The following is a 14,395-nucleotide window of genomic DNA, read 5'->3' as shown; positions in this document are numbered from 1 at the left end:
ATTTTTAAAGCAGTATTTTCAAATTCTTACTGTAGAATTAAACATTGCTGATACTAAAAAAGAAATACATCTTGTGTCATCCCCAAAATAATACTATAGTTGCCATGTCATGAAAAATAACACCACAATTATTATGTCATCAACTGCCAGGCTTTCTTTTTTTCCTGCTACTGTATCATAATTAGCTTCATCACATAGACTTAATTATATTAGGTGAGCAGAAATATAGCAATGTCAGCTATCAGATGAGTATAGCTACTTCTATAGAAGTATGGCTACTTCTAAAATTTTTGAATCTGCAAAATGTACAACTCAGAACTAGTGAGAATTTCTCTTTCTTTCCTTCAAAGACATGGGATATTTACCCCCAATCCTCTAAGATGGTATCGGAAACTCTTGTAGACACTCCTGGAAGCTTTAGGTTTTTAGTACTTTTTAAAGATGTCAATAAAGATGCAGTTTGTTCTACAAGTTTGCAGCTTAGGACTTCCAAGGACCTCTTCCTTATTTGCAAATGTTTAATTGCCTTTTTAAAAAATTTAAAATGCTCTTACCAATATTTTCTGTTTACAAGCAGTTTAACTTGACTCTTCTATTGAAGGCATATTATTTTCTTTAGCATTTTAGTTTGGATGTGACTATTTTGTCAAAATATTGAGTGCTATGTATGCCTACTCCTTATCTTTTGATTTCTGGTACTTCTCTTTGAAGCATTATATTTAATTTGAGCCAAACTCTATGTATTGAACATATCCTGAATGCATTATTCTTAAAATTCAACAAATTCTTTATTACTTAAATTATAATTTGGAACTTGTCAAAGTTTTGTTTCATGAGTGTATAAGGAAGAGGAAGCAAAAACATTTGTCATACTATGTTTTTGTTGCTTTCACATGCATTATCTCAATAATCACTCTGAATTATTATTAGCAGTGCATTATTATTCCAGGTTTTTAGATCTAAGGACTGAGATTCAGAAATATGTAGTAACTTACTCAGTGTTTTTAATTAATGAATGTTAGAATTGTTATTTTTCTGACTCTAATCCCATTGTCCTTTCTTGTACTAATTATCTCACCTTGAGAATCTTTACATACAGGTACTTAGTATATTTTGTTCCCCAAATAAATTTTGAATGAAAACAGATCAGATGATTACTGAAAAGAAAATACTTCCCTTACTGGGTAACTAGTATATGTTTTGAACTCAAATGTTCAAAACATTGGAGTTTTGAAATTGTTTTTTAAAGCAAAATTCAGTTCAAAATTTTGCTTTTTATTTAGGAATTTAAAAAGGTAAAATAAGTTTTCATATCGTTTCATACAATGAAAAATTCATTACCTGATACATATTTTTATCCTTTAGGCACTTAAATACAGTAGACACCTCTTGTGTATTATGACAGTAGGGTGAAGAGCCCAGATGTACTGTTTGGTTTCCATTACCTTTTCTGTATACTCCAGGAACAGTTGCTTGTTTCCGCTCATTTTGTCCCTTGACACCTAGAGGGAGGCTACACAGTGGCAAGAGAAAGATAGCATGTCTTCCTACCCTTTGAGAGGTGGTTAGCTTTTTCTCCGGCATTAATCTGGTTTTGACTTGAAAATCAGAAAAGGAACCTCAAGTGGGAAAACACACCATCTTCTGGGTCCTGACCCCCATGTAGTCCAGACTGTTGAGATCCTCTCAACTGGGCATCTTCCATTGAATTGTTATTTAAATGACCTCTGTGTTTCAGAAGCCTTCTCGTTTAGGACACTTGTTTCTAGGGCGCTCCCTCTCACTGCACAAAAATACTAAGTCAGAAGGCCGGGACCCCCACCGCAGTGTCCTTTCCCAGTAGACCTGCATGGTTGGGGAGAGTCACATTCAAGTAGCAAAGTCTAGCACTTTGTAGTAGCAAAGTCAGTGCCAAAGGGCTCCCATTCCACCTTTCTTCCTACCTCGGGGAGGGAATTTGATGCCTTTTAATGATTTCAGGAAACAAAGAAACTCTTTATCAGCATTTTGAACCTTCATTTTGGGCATAACTGTTCTTTAAATTAAGTTAAACATTTTTTTCTTACCTATTTAAAACATTAATGCCTTGGCTATAATTTTGCAAGCTTGCTGTATTTTAATTTCTCCAGGACAAAATAATCAGCTTACTTTTTTATGTTTTAAATTTGATTCTTCCTTCTTATGCATTGCATATTATAGCAAATAGTAATAGAAGTTAACCAAATAGGCTGTGACAATTAAATTAATAATGCATTTTGTTTGCAAGTATTTAGGCCTTGTGCTTTGACTGGTATATGCAAAAATGATAATTTATTACAAATAAATTCATATATTTGCACTATAGTTTGATGAACCAGTAAATTTTGTCAGCATGACTGTCATTAGCACAGAAAGCTAGACAATTTCAAATATATATGTTTGACTTCATGGACACCTGAAGTGATGGCTTGTGTAAGAACATGTTTTTTTGTCCCTAAATTTGCATGAAGTTACTTTAAGGTACTAAGTAGACTACTGTATTTCTGAAGTCTTGTACACTTAAATATAAATAACTGAATATAGCCTCATTCGATTCACATTCCAAAATAATAAACTCCAATTAATTTGCAAGTTCATTCTAAAGTATTTATTTTAAATAAGTAATTCTGTTTGTAATATAGTAAGCCAAAGTATCTTTATGACTGAGTTTGCTAATAGTAATCAAGAAAACGAGCCTATGTACAATTACCACCACTGAAACAGCCCTAATAAGTTTTTCTCATGTGGAAGTCAGGTGCATATTATAATAGAAGGAGATGGCATTCCTAGTTCCCTGTGTAGAAGTCAGCTGGGCTTTGAGTGATTGTAAATAGCAGGAGGGGAAAAGGCTCACTGGGATTCTGGTGTTTGTGGTGTTCAGGGGCCAGCAAAGTTATCTGCTCTGACAGCATCTCAGGGGGCTTTTACGCCCAAACCACTTTTTCCAATAGAGGATTTTAAATTGGATCCATGTGTCAGAGAGTCTAAGAGCTAAATAATTCATAACAAAGGAAATGTACCTGTTTTTTTCAAGTTGTTAATTAATATCCAGATAAAAACCTTAGTATTTCTTTAGTGAAGCAATTTGGGAGGCATCTACTCAGCTTGTGAAACTCTGTGTTATGGTCGACATGGGGAGTCTTTAGACCCCAGGGCGAGCCCAGGATTGATCAGTGGTTTTGTTCAGGTGAATGGGTTTTCCCTAGACCTGTTTCAGATCCCTGAGCTCTTTTCATTTATGCTGGCTCTATCTCTTTTTACCAGACACTTGGAATTTGTGGTTAGCTATCTTCCTTTTAATACTATGTTTGATCTTATTGATAAGATCAATCAAGATTGATAAGTAAAATCTTTCCCCTCACATTTTTATACATACCAGGTGTTACCTAGACCAACCGTGAAATAGAAGTACTGGCAGCTCTGATACTTGGTTCTGGTTTGCTGTAAGCCATTAGGACCAGACTACCAGATGTGATACCCTATAGGGCTTTGGGGTCTTTCTCGTCTCCTTTCCTTTCTTTTCTTTTTCAGAAATTTTTATATTTAAATGTTAACACTTTATGAAAGTACCATTGTTACCTGCTTTTCAGTTTAGATGGAAACATAACTTTTTCTTAAAACTTGAAAGTATCCCAAACCTAAACATTCCTAGAAAAAAGCATATAGATGTGCACATGCAGTTGTCTTTGAAATTTTGCTAGTGGTAACTTGGGTTGATTAGAAACTTAAATTACATTTATTTATTTAAAGATTTTGTTAATCAGAGAGAGAGGGTATAGCAGGAAAGAGGGACAGAGGGAGAGGGAGAAGCAGGCTCCCTGCTTGATCCCAGGACCTCGGGATCATGACATGGGCCGAAGGGAGATACTTCACTGACTGAGCCACCCAGCACCCCAAAAACTTAAGTTACCTTTAAATGAGAGAATAATACAGTTTATAAAAATTCTGAATTACACTTATCTAGAGATTTTCAAATTTTTCCTATCAGAAGAGTATGAGATTAACTCCTGTTATTGCCACTTGATTGTCCATTTGAAAGAACTGTGTTCCTTTGGCTAAGTTGTCATAATTGCTTTCATTTTCTGTATGAAAGTATCATTATCAGGGTGATTAAGCCTCAGTGGATTAAGCCTCAGACTCTTATTTTCTGCTCTTGATCTCAGGGTCTTGAGTTCAAGCCCCACATTGGGCTCCATGCTGAGTGCTGGATATGGAGTCTACTTAAAAAAAAAAAGGATTGTCATCTTCTTCAGTGTTTATTCCTTATGAATGTCTGTAGGGTAAATACTGTTTTCTGTTCTACCCCTGAAATGGATACCTTATTCTCATGGATGTACTGAGATATTTTATTCTGTGTTGTGTGACCATTGTGTGATATCTGTGGAGTGTTCTTTGTAAAACTTGTTGGTCACTTTATTCCTTCTGGCCTTAGGCTCACTATCACCATTACTCGCCCACTGCATATTGGTCTTCCCCTCTCATTTCTTCTCTTACCCAAATGGTTAGCAGTACTTTTTTTCTTTTCTTTTTTTTTTTTTTAAATGAGGGCCCACTTTAAGAAAAATAGAGTGTTTATAGGCTCTTTTCTGTTGTAAAAAAATATATTTATACCAGAAATAACTCTTGAGCCAAAATGGAGGAAAACATATCTTCTTTACACCTCAGTATTGCATGAGCTCAGGACTCTGTTTCTTCTGTCTTTTCTCATTTCTCCATCTGCAGACAGTATCCAGGGTAGAATAGAATTAGTATCTTGTGATCATTTACTACGGTTTTATTGTGAACAAGTAGGATTGAACAGACATATAGCCCTGCTAAGTTATTACTTCTGTGTGGAAAGATAGATAGAAGTCCCATCAATTCATCTAAAACCAAGGTTATTTATTATTTTTAGAAAATTTCCTTTTATACGTTACAGATTTAAACTGACAAGTTATTAAGGTGCATACAGAGATAAGTATATATTTTCCATGAAAGATACCTTGTCAGTGTCTGGGAAATATTTCTCAATTAAGTGGATAATTTAAATGTTCAATCGTTGCTTCCTGACAAGTGTTTTCTTACTGAAATGGGTATTTTCTAACTGTGATTTGATGAATTTTCCTGGTGGAAGTTAACAGAGGTGTCAGTGGTCTAGAAGGTTGGGTTCTCAGATCCTCATTTGTTGGTTGAAGTTTCCAACTTACTCTTTGGCAAGGGATTTGGACCTAGTTAGGGTTAATTCTTGTGGCTCATCCCCAAGGGGATGGAAATCCCTCTTTCAGGCTCCTGCCTGCCTCTGGCTCCGCAGCTTCCGTGGAGCAGTGGCGGCCCTGCTCCTCCTTCAGCAGAGGGTTCAGGAGCTGCAGGGAGCCTCTGGCCTCTGGACACCTGTGCAGCGGTTGCCCGTGCTGTCCTGAGTGCATATTCCTTCCATTCCCTTACTCTTGTGCTTCCACTTACTCTTCAGTTAGCACCGTCACAAGAGAGCCCCTTGCCTTCACTGCCTTGCTTTTGTTTTCTAAGGTGGAATGGACTTCTTAGTTTTTGTGGTAATGACTTACACTTAAGGATGTTTAAAGAAGTAGCCTTATAAAATGCATGTCTTTATTATTAAGATAGTCCTCAGGTTGCTGCTCATGAAAATATGTCAGATCTTCCTGTGAGATTCAGGGGCCAGTTTCTCTCTGGCCTTAATTCCAGGAAAGGTTGTGCTTTTCTGAAACAACTTGTCATTTTGGTCTTAAGTACCAGCACATCCCCTATATAACTGAGTTTTCCTCTTTATGTTTACTGCTGGGAAGCTCATTGCCAGAATTGTAGTCCATCTCTAGACAGTGGAGTGGATTTCATGGTACACATTTTATTTACTGTTATTGCTTCGGGTCTCATCATTTTTTCCCTTAGGGAAAATTCCCATTTTATGTAAGCAATAACCACCTCACATAAATCACTGCTCAGATAATTCAAGGGAAGTTTTGTAATGGGAATTTTGATAAAGTAGGGTCAGTATTTGTCTGTGAGCGCATATGCCTTCAGCTGTTAGGTTTTGGTGCAATGTATTTGGTAGCACGCAGTCCTATTATGAGGCTTTTTAAAAATTGTTCTTGCCCTCTGGTCTGAAAACTTAGTGTACTTCCTGTACTGGTTCAAATTATGCTTTTTATTTCTCAAGATTATTTGTTATTTTGAAGACTGCTTGCTCCTAAAGTTTGCTGGTCAGACATAGTTAATATGTATTCCACAGGGAAAGAAGTGAGGATTGTGTACCTTTTATACCGATGTCCTCAGTCAGAAATAAGGACATCTTACTGCATTGTGGTTACGTTGATCGAATACCATATGACTACTTTAAAGGAAATTCTCATGTTGGTAGCAGAGGAATTTTAAGTGTTAATGGGGTATATATTTGCTGGGCATTTTAAAGACACGAGTATTATATGATCTTTGTTTTTAGAAGAGATTAGTTACTGTACAGTTGTCCATAATGTATATAAAGAAAGGGACAAGCTACACAGTGATGCAAAGAAAAGTTTTAAGAGAGGAAACAGTCTTCCATAAGGGTTATGATAGGGGGTGCTGATAAAGGTTATCTCATTTTTTCATTGAATTATTCTTGTAGTAAACATTTACTACTCTGGTTAATACTGTGTTCCCAAATTCAGATGGTATTGATGTTTAAATACGATGATACACCTTTGTTCTCATGCCCCTCAAATTTGGGGCTGATGGTCTGTGGGTCAGGATAGAGAGATATAACACATATAAAGGTAAAAGAGATTTATATTGAGTATAAGGCTCTAATGGAAAGACAATTGGGTGCTATTCCAGAGAATATCTGGAGAGGTGCTATTTTAGGATGGATGGTTGGAAAGACCTTTTTACAGGGCTACATTTTAAGTGTAATTTGGAGTTAGAGCCTTCCCAGCAGAGCACAGTCAGAGGCCCTCTAGGAGGTGCGTGGGAGCCTGGCGTGTTCTGTTCCCATGTGCCTGGAGTGACCTTGGGCATAGGGTTGGGGGAGAGTGGTGTAAGGTGAAGAACTGAAGATCCACAGCCTGTGCATGCTTTAGGAAATGGTCATCAACCTGGAATGTTTAAAGGGATTGTGGGAGGAGTTAGGATGAGTCTGGGAAACTGGGTTGGAATCAGGCTGAAAAAAACGTTGAGTCCAGTGCCAGTTCCCTTTCACTCTGTCCTTAAGAGGAAGACTGAGAAGTTAGAGCTCTTGGAATGATTCGTCCATCAGTGTGGAGTTTAGACCCCAGGGAGACACTGTGGGCAAGCGAGTTAGCATTGTCACAGCAACAGATACTGGTGAGTGCTGTTTCCCGTCCTTGGCTTGCTGCCTGGACCATTCCATCCTTCCAGTTCCAGTGTCCTTCTGAATCAGGCTGCAGAGCCATTCTGCAAATCAGCCTTTTAATCATCTGTTTTATTTTGTTAGACACATTTTTTTCTCAAAAAGAAAAAACTCCAGAACCCATTTTATTCCTTTCTTGATGCTTTGGTTTTCCCTGCAGCTCCACCTCCCCCCAAACCCCGTGCACTCAGAGTGCACCCCATCTCTCCTGCTTACCAGTCCAGATATTTTCTGTTTCCAGTCTCAGCCCAAGGCCTCTGTCCTTTGTGAGTCTCTTTCTCATCCATTCCATCTCTAATGGATCTTGTTTTTCATCATATTCCTGTGGAACATGGATGAATAAAGGGTAGATATGTGTATGGTTAGGAATTCCTATATTTCCCCCAACACTTCCACCTCCCAAAATAGGAAATCCAGAAGACTGATAATACTGCATACATTATAATTATGTCATCTGGTACTAGTTCAGTGAGTTATTAGAACATAGTTGTATGGTTAGTACTGATAATCGTTATCACAATGATGTCTGCTGTATTCTTATTACCATCTAGACATAACTGGATTCTGTGGTGATAGTGAACTGTCTATACCTTTTTTAGTATGAATGTTTGAATTTCTTTAGCATACGTTGCTGTTTAATTTGATAAATTCATTTGAAGAGTTTTTGTTTTGTTTTTGCTATGCTTTAGTAATTCAGACAGATCTTGGATATAAGAATATCTTTTGTTTTAACCTTTTTAAGGTCAATGAATAAATGATTCCGAATAGGATCGATGAAATATGTTAAATGTTCAGAATATAGGTGTTTTCCCCTGGCAGGCATCTAGAATATTTTTGGCTATTCTCTTCTTTTATTTCACTTAAATTACTTTTAGAACACTGGGGCTTATACATCTGGACTCTGACTAAAATGTGCCTTAAGCTCTTATCTTTAATTCCCAGTCAGTGCCAGAATTAAAAAGAACAAAGGCCTATATGTTCACTGCAGCCTTCAATTATGCTTAATTACCAACTTTTATACAGTTTCATTATACAGTACTGACTTTTTGTGAGAGGTTCTTTATATTCATGATGTCTTGGTAGTTGCTTATAAAAGTCCAAGATTAAAATTTTTCCTGAGGAATTTCAGGAAACTTGTAACCTTTCTGCAATACTTTTTATAAAGTTGGATCAAAGCAAATTTCATCGACCATTTTAACAGATGATAAACAAGACGTTTACATCTCATTACACTACGGAGCTCTAATAGGAAAAATCAAGGGTTCACATAGGCTACTCTCTAAGCTCTCACCCCCCATTTCTTGGTCCTGGGGTCACTTGTACAATCAGCTGTGAGCTTAACACAAAGGACATCTCCACTGGTATTCTAGTTCTCCCACCCTTAGTGCTGACAGGAGAAAACAAGCAAACAGTGATGTGCCCTTTGAGACATGTTGGTCCCATAGTAATCCTAATGTTCTTCCAAAGCACTCTTTCGTTTCAGCCAATCCTTTATTCCCTTTCAGAAGAATCATGATGTCATTTGATGCTTACTAAAATGTTAGCACTTCCCCAGATTGAATCATGTAAATTAACACTTAGGTTGAAAACCATTAAATATTATTACTTTCATATGCGTCAACCTAATTTTATTTTGAGTTGTTTCTGGCATATGATCTCAATAGAGATCTGCTTTTCAGAGAAAGAATCCTTTTAATGTAATTCTAGTTCTTTCTTGTTTTATGAATGCTTTCCTAGGCCTACCATGGTGTAGTAAGTGTGATATAGGAGTTTGGTCAAGGTAGCATGAAAAACTCTCAGCATACTGTGTGTGGTGTTTCCACTCCTTGTCCTACTGGAAGACATGGCTGTGTCCTCTAGGTGGGTCAGCATGGTTGTCCTTTCAAACAAAGTCCAGATTTTGTCTCCTTGTAAATCTTCCCCTACATTCTCATTCTCTATAATCACTTCTTCCCACCTAGGTCAGTGTACTACTTAATACATTCCTTTTAAAATAGGTGGTGTATACCCTATTCCCACACTAGATAATTTCTTGAGGGCATAGTTGGTGACTTCCTTTCTCTGTTTTTCAAAGGGTAATTGACACTCAATGACTATTGATGGGTTTAAATCTTCATTGAAATTTTTCTTTTTTAAGATGGACTTATTTTTTAAAGAAGATATTATTTATTTATTTGACAGAGAGAGAGAGAGAGAGAGAGAAAGAGAGTGAGAAGGAGCAGGGGAGCAGGGGGAGAGGCAGAAGCAGGCTGTCCACTGAGCAGGGAGCCTGACGTGAGGCTTGATCCCAGGACCCCAGGATCATGACCTATGCCAAAGGCAGATGCTTAACCTACTGAGCCACTTAGATGCCTCAAGATGGACTTTATCTTTGCTGATTTAATTTGATCTATGATCAAATCATAGACTACTATGATTTGTAGTCACACTATGAAACAGGTATTACAGACTGACAGAGTTTTATGCACTTATAGATGGTCTTGCCTCTTAGTGTACCAAGCTCAGGTGCATTCTTCTGAGTGTCTGTGGCTTTCCATCTCAGCTGTGATAGATGAGGCTGACACCTGCTCTCAGTTCTCAGGGCTGAGGTGATGTGAGCATGGATTTATAGTTGTACAAGGGGAAAACATCATGGTCTATGTATGCATAGCATTCTGTCTTTTAAAAAATGCTTGATAAAAAAAAAATAAATAAATAAAAAACAAAAAAAAAATAAAAAATGCTTGTTTTTAGGTAAAAACATATAAAGGAGTTCAGTTGCTGATGTCTGAATATCCGAAGCCCCTTTTCTATGCTAATCTGATCAAGTCAATGATTGTGGGAAACAGCAGATTCAGCAGAACATACTTATGAAAAGTTTTATTTAAACCCCATTTTTTTGCATGTTAATTACTACTGATAATTTTCTATTCTCCCAGGATTCAAAATGTCTTTGTCTCATTTCATAGTTACCATTAAGTAATATGGATGTGCCATTTATTCTCAGCAAATAGGAAGTGACAGACTTATTGCTGGATATCATGCTTTTAAAAATTTATGGTTTGTTTTTTTAAAAAAATATATTGTTTATATGATTACCGGATTTTGAAGATGAGGAAAAATTTTAACAAAATAACTAGCCCAATGTTTATTATTTATTAGTACTTGTAATAATAGCAGTTTTTGAATGTATTTTAAATCTTCAATGAATTTTTGAGTTTCCTCTTTTGCTTAAACAGAAAGAAACCACACATACATACTTTATAAAACCAATCTGGGTGCTCCATCTGAACTTGGAAGAGAGTCCCAAAGATGCTCAATTATGAGGCACCTTCTCTGCATCTCAGAGAAACTATAGGGTTCTCAAATCAGAATAAAGAGAGTCTCTTTCTATTTGCAGAGCTCTTTTACCTGAACTGTAGGCCACTGACTTTTGCAATTTTAACATTCATAATATTTTGATGCCTGAGTGATCAGACATAATTTCAGTTCCTTTGGACATCCTCGGTTGGAACTGGACATGCTCTAAGGCCACTGAGTCAGAGCCCCAAACTCAGCTGTTGTGAGAGTCCAGCCCTGCAGTCTTTTTTTTTTTTTAATTTATTTTTTATTGGTGTTCAATTTACTAACATACAGAATAACCCCCAGTGCCCGTCACCCATTCACTCCCACCCCCCGCCCTCCTCCCCTTCTACCACCCCTAGTTCGTTTCCCAGAGTTAGCAGTCTTTACGTTCTGTCTCCCTTTCTGATATTTCCCACACATTTCTTCTCCCTTCCCTTATATTCCCTTTCACTATTATTTATATTCCCCAAATGAATGAGAACATACACTGTTAGTCTTTCTCCGACTGACTTACTTCACTCAGCATAATACCCTCCAGTTCCATCCACGTTGAAGCAAATGGTGGGTATTTGTCATTTCTAATAGCTGAGTAATATTCCATTGTATACATAAACCACATCTTCTTTATCCATTCATCTTTCGTTGGACACCGAGGCTCCTTCCACAGTTTGGCTATCGTGGCCATTGCTGCTATAAACATCGGGGTGCAGGTGTCCCGGCGTTTCATTGCATTTGTATCTTTGGGGTAAATCCCCAACAGTGCAATTGCTGGGTCGTAGGGCAGGTCTATTTTTAACTGTTGAGGAACCTCCACACAGTTTTCCAGAGTGGCTGCACCAGTTCCCATTCCCACCAACAGTGTATGAGGGTTCCCTTTTCTCCGCATCCTCTCCAACATTTGTTGTTTCCTGCCTTGTTAATTTGCCCCATTCTCACTGGTGTGAGGTGGTATCTCATTGTAGTTTTGATTTGTATTTCCCTGATGGCAAGTGATGCAGAGCATTTTCTCATATGCATGTTGGCCATGTCTATGTCTTCCTCTGTGAGATTTCTGTTCATGTCTTTTGCCCATTTCATGATTGGATTGTTTGTTTCTTTGGTGTTGAGTTTAATAAGTTCTTTATAGATCTTGGAAACTAGCCCTTTATCTGATATGTCATTTGCAAATCTCTTCTCCCATTCTGTAGGTTGTCTTTGAGTTTTGTTGACTGTATCCTTTGCTGTGCAAAAGCTTCTTGGGATCCCTGGGTGGCACAGCAGTTTGGCGCCTGCCTTTGGCCCAGGGCGCGATCCTGGAAACCCGGGATCGAATCCCACATCAGGCTCCCGGTGCATGGAGCCTGCTTCTCCCTCTGCCTATGTCTCTGCCTCTCTCTCTCTCTCTGTGACTATCATAAAAAAAAAAAAAAAAAAAGTCTTAAAAAAAAAAAAAAAGCTTCTTATCTTGATGAAGTCCCAATAGTTCATTTTTGCTTTTGTTTCTTTTGCCTTCGTGGATGTGTCTTGGCACAGCTTGGTTCTGGGGTGTCCTTCTGTCTCAGGTCTCTAGTGCCTCTTAGAAGAGCTTAAAACCAAAACAGTTTAATCAAGTGGATTCCACTGTTGGGAGTTGGTGATGAAAATAATAAAAGAATGAAAAAAAAATCTGAGAAAGTAATCATTCACAGCTGGAAATACGAGGGTGGGACAAATTAAAATCTGGAATGTCGGCAGCCCTGGTGGCCCAGCGGTGCCTTCAACCTGAGGTGTGATCCTGGAGATCTGGGATCGAGTCCCACTTCGGGCTCCCTGCGTGGAGCCTGCTTCTCCCTCTGCCTGTGTCTCTGCCTCTCTCTCTTTCTCTGTGTCTGTCATGAATAAATAAATAAATAAAATCTTATAAAAACCCTCTGGAATGTAACGTTCCAGGTCTAGCTTTGGTGGTGAATCCACAGATGTTCACTCTGTTGTTGAATGCATAAATACAATAACATGGAGCCACTGGGGGCCCAGGATAACCAAAGAGGATTTTTGGCCCAGTTTTGTGCTCCGAGGTCTTTGTAGTAAGGCCATCACTTCCCATACCCAGATGCCCCATATCATGTGCTTTTTGTACAGCAAAGCAAAGGCGACATTAAAGACATGTACTTAGTCCTCTGGCTAGTGAAGCAAGTGCTTTTACTGCATCCTGGAGAAGTGACTCTCTTACTGGTGGTGCCATAAATGGAAAACATTTGACTTTGGGACAAAAATGTCATTTGTTACAAAATTATTAGCCTTTAAAAATTTATCTATAATATCAGTGTGGACTGTTAATTCATGTGGCTATTTAATTCACTTTTATTACGAGAAGAGTTTGATTTGGAAATCTTAGGAAGTGTTTTCCTTTGTGTAGTGTGAGGTTGACATCGGAGGGACCCTCTGTCGACTGTGTCATGGAGAAGCGGTTTCATCAGGGCACAGAGGTTCCCAGGGAGGGGTCCTGAAGCCAGCTTGCATCCCTTGTGGACGATCCCCTTTACAGACAGACACTGGGGTTTCTGGCAGCCATGCCTGACCTCGCTTGTTAGGAGTCCTGGTGAGGCTCCAGGAGTGTCTGAGGATAAAGCCTGGGAAAGCTCTGTCCTGGGAGGCGGAGGTGTTTGACTCTAGGGATGGATGTTGTGAATTTCATTTGGAAATCGCTTCCTTTTGCAGGGCCCCACTATACCTGACTGTGCTCTGCATCACTGTTGCTCTTCTTGTAGATGCCTTCTGTGCTGACGTGGTGCTATGGCGCCACCCAAAAGGTCAGAATGCTCTGCTGAGCTGTGCTGGCCTAGCCTCAGTGTGTTGCCCAGTATGTTGTGCCCCTGTCCTCGCTTGTCTCCTGGTGGACACCGTCCTCCCTCGTGGTTTTGATTGTGGGGACTTGGGTCCATGTTACTACAGTAATAGCGTATGAATTGGAGGGTAGAGTTCATTTGTATTCCTTACTGGAAGAATTTATAGCTTTTTAATGAATTTAGACTGTGTTTATAGAATCACTAAGATTCTAAAGGGGTCACTTAATTTTTTAAAAATAATCTACCAGCTTTTATGAAGGAGAGTATATTCAGTAGGACTTTTCTAAAGGTTTCAGTTCATATGACTTGAAAATGTCAGTGGCTTGCTATATTTAATTTGTCCTAACACAAGGTAGCTTATTGCAGAATTAGCTTATCGCGGAATAATAAGAATTTTGGATTTTAAAGGGAACCTTTACATTTCACAGATGTGAAAATAGTTTCAGAGAGAATTGACTTAGACTACCTAGTTATTCAAAATCTTGACAATTCAATAGAGGTCTGTGTCCACAAATTTTGTGAATTTCATTGCATCCTTCTTTGGTGAAAAAGAGTTATGATTCCATAGTTCTTTGGTAAAGCTGTGCTGTTTCATGGCTGATCTTTTGATAGTATTGCATATAATGCTTAATAGCTTCTCAGCACTTTTATCTTAGTAACTGCTGGCAAATTAGGTACAAGTTAGTGTATTTATGAAACGCAATCCTCCCCCCGTTTAAGGTGCTTATTCATGAAATAGAATATATAAAAAGTGGAAAAGTCTGAGTGTATTTGTTTAAATGAACAAGATATGTTTGTTTTTAGTCTGAAGCATATTGCTGTAAAACTTTTATAGTGATGCTATTTACAGAAATTATAGGCTTACTTTGTTTCAATGATGGCATCATTATTGTTAGCATTTGTTGGA

The 14,395-nt window shown here is 38.1% G+C and overlaps 1 protein-coding gene across 13 annotated transcripts in view; it reads left to right on the top strand.

Moving 5' to 3' along the window:
* ZNF407 (zinc finger protein 407) overlaps positions 1-14,395 on the top strand; it is a 449,612-nt gene that overhangs the window by 172,142 nt on the left and 263,075 nt on the right. The gene's annotated exons all lie outside the window — the stretch shown is intronic.

The sequence above is a fragment of the Canis lupus genome, chromosome 1 (genome assembly GCF_048164855.1).
Source record: "Canis lupus baileyi chromosome 1, mCanLup2.hap1, whole genome shotgun sequence".
Classification (NCBI taxonomy): Eukaryota; Metazoa; Chordata; class Mammalia; order Carnivora; family Canidae; genus Canis; species Canis lupus.
This window is presented reverse-complemented; position numbering and strand designations above follow the sequence as displayed.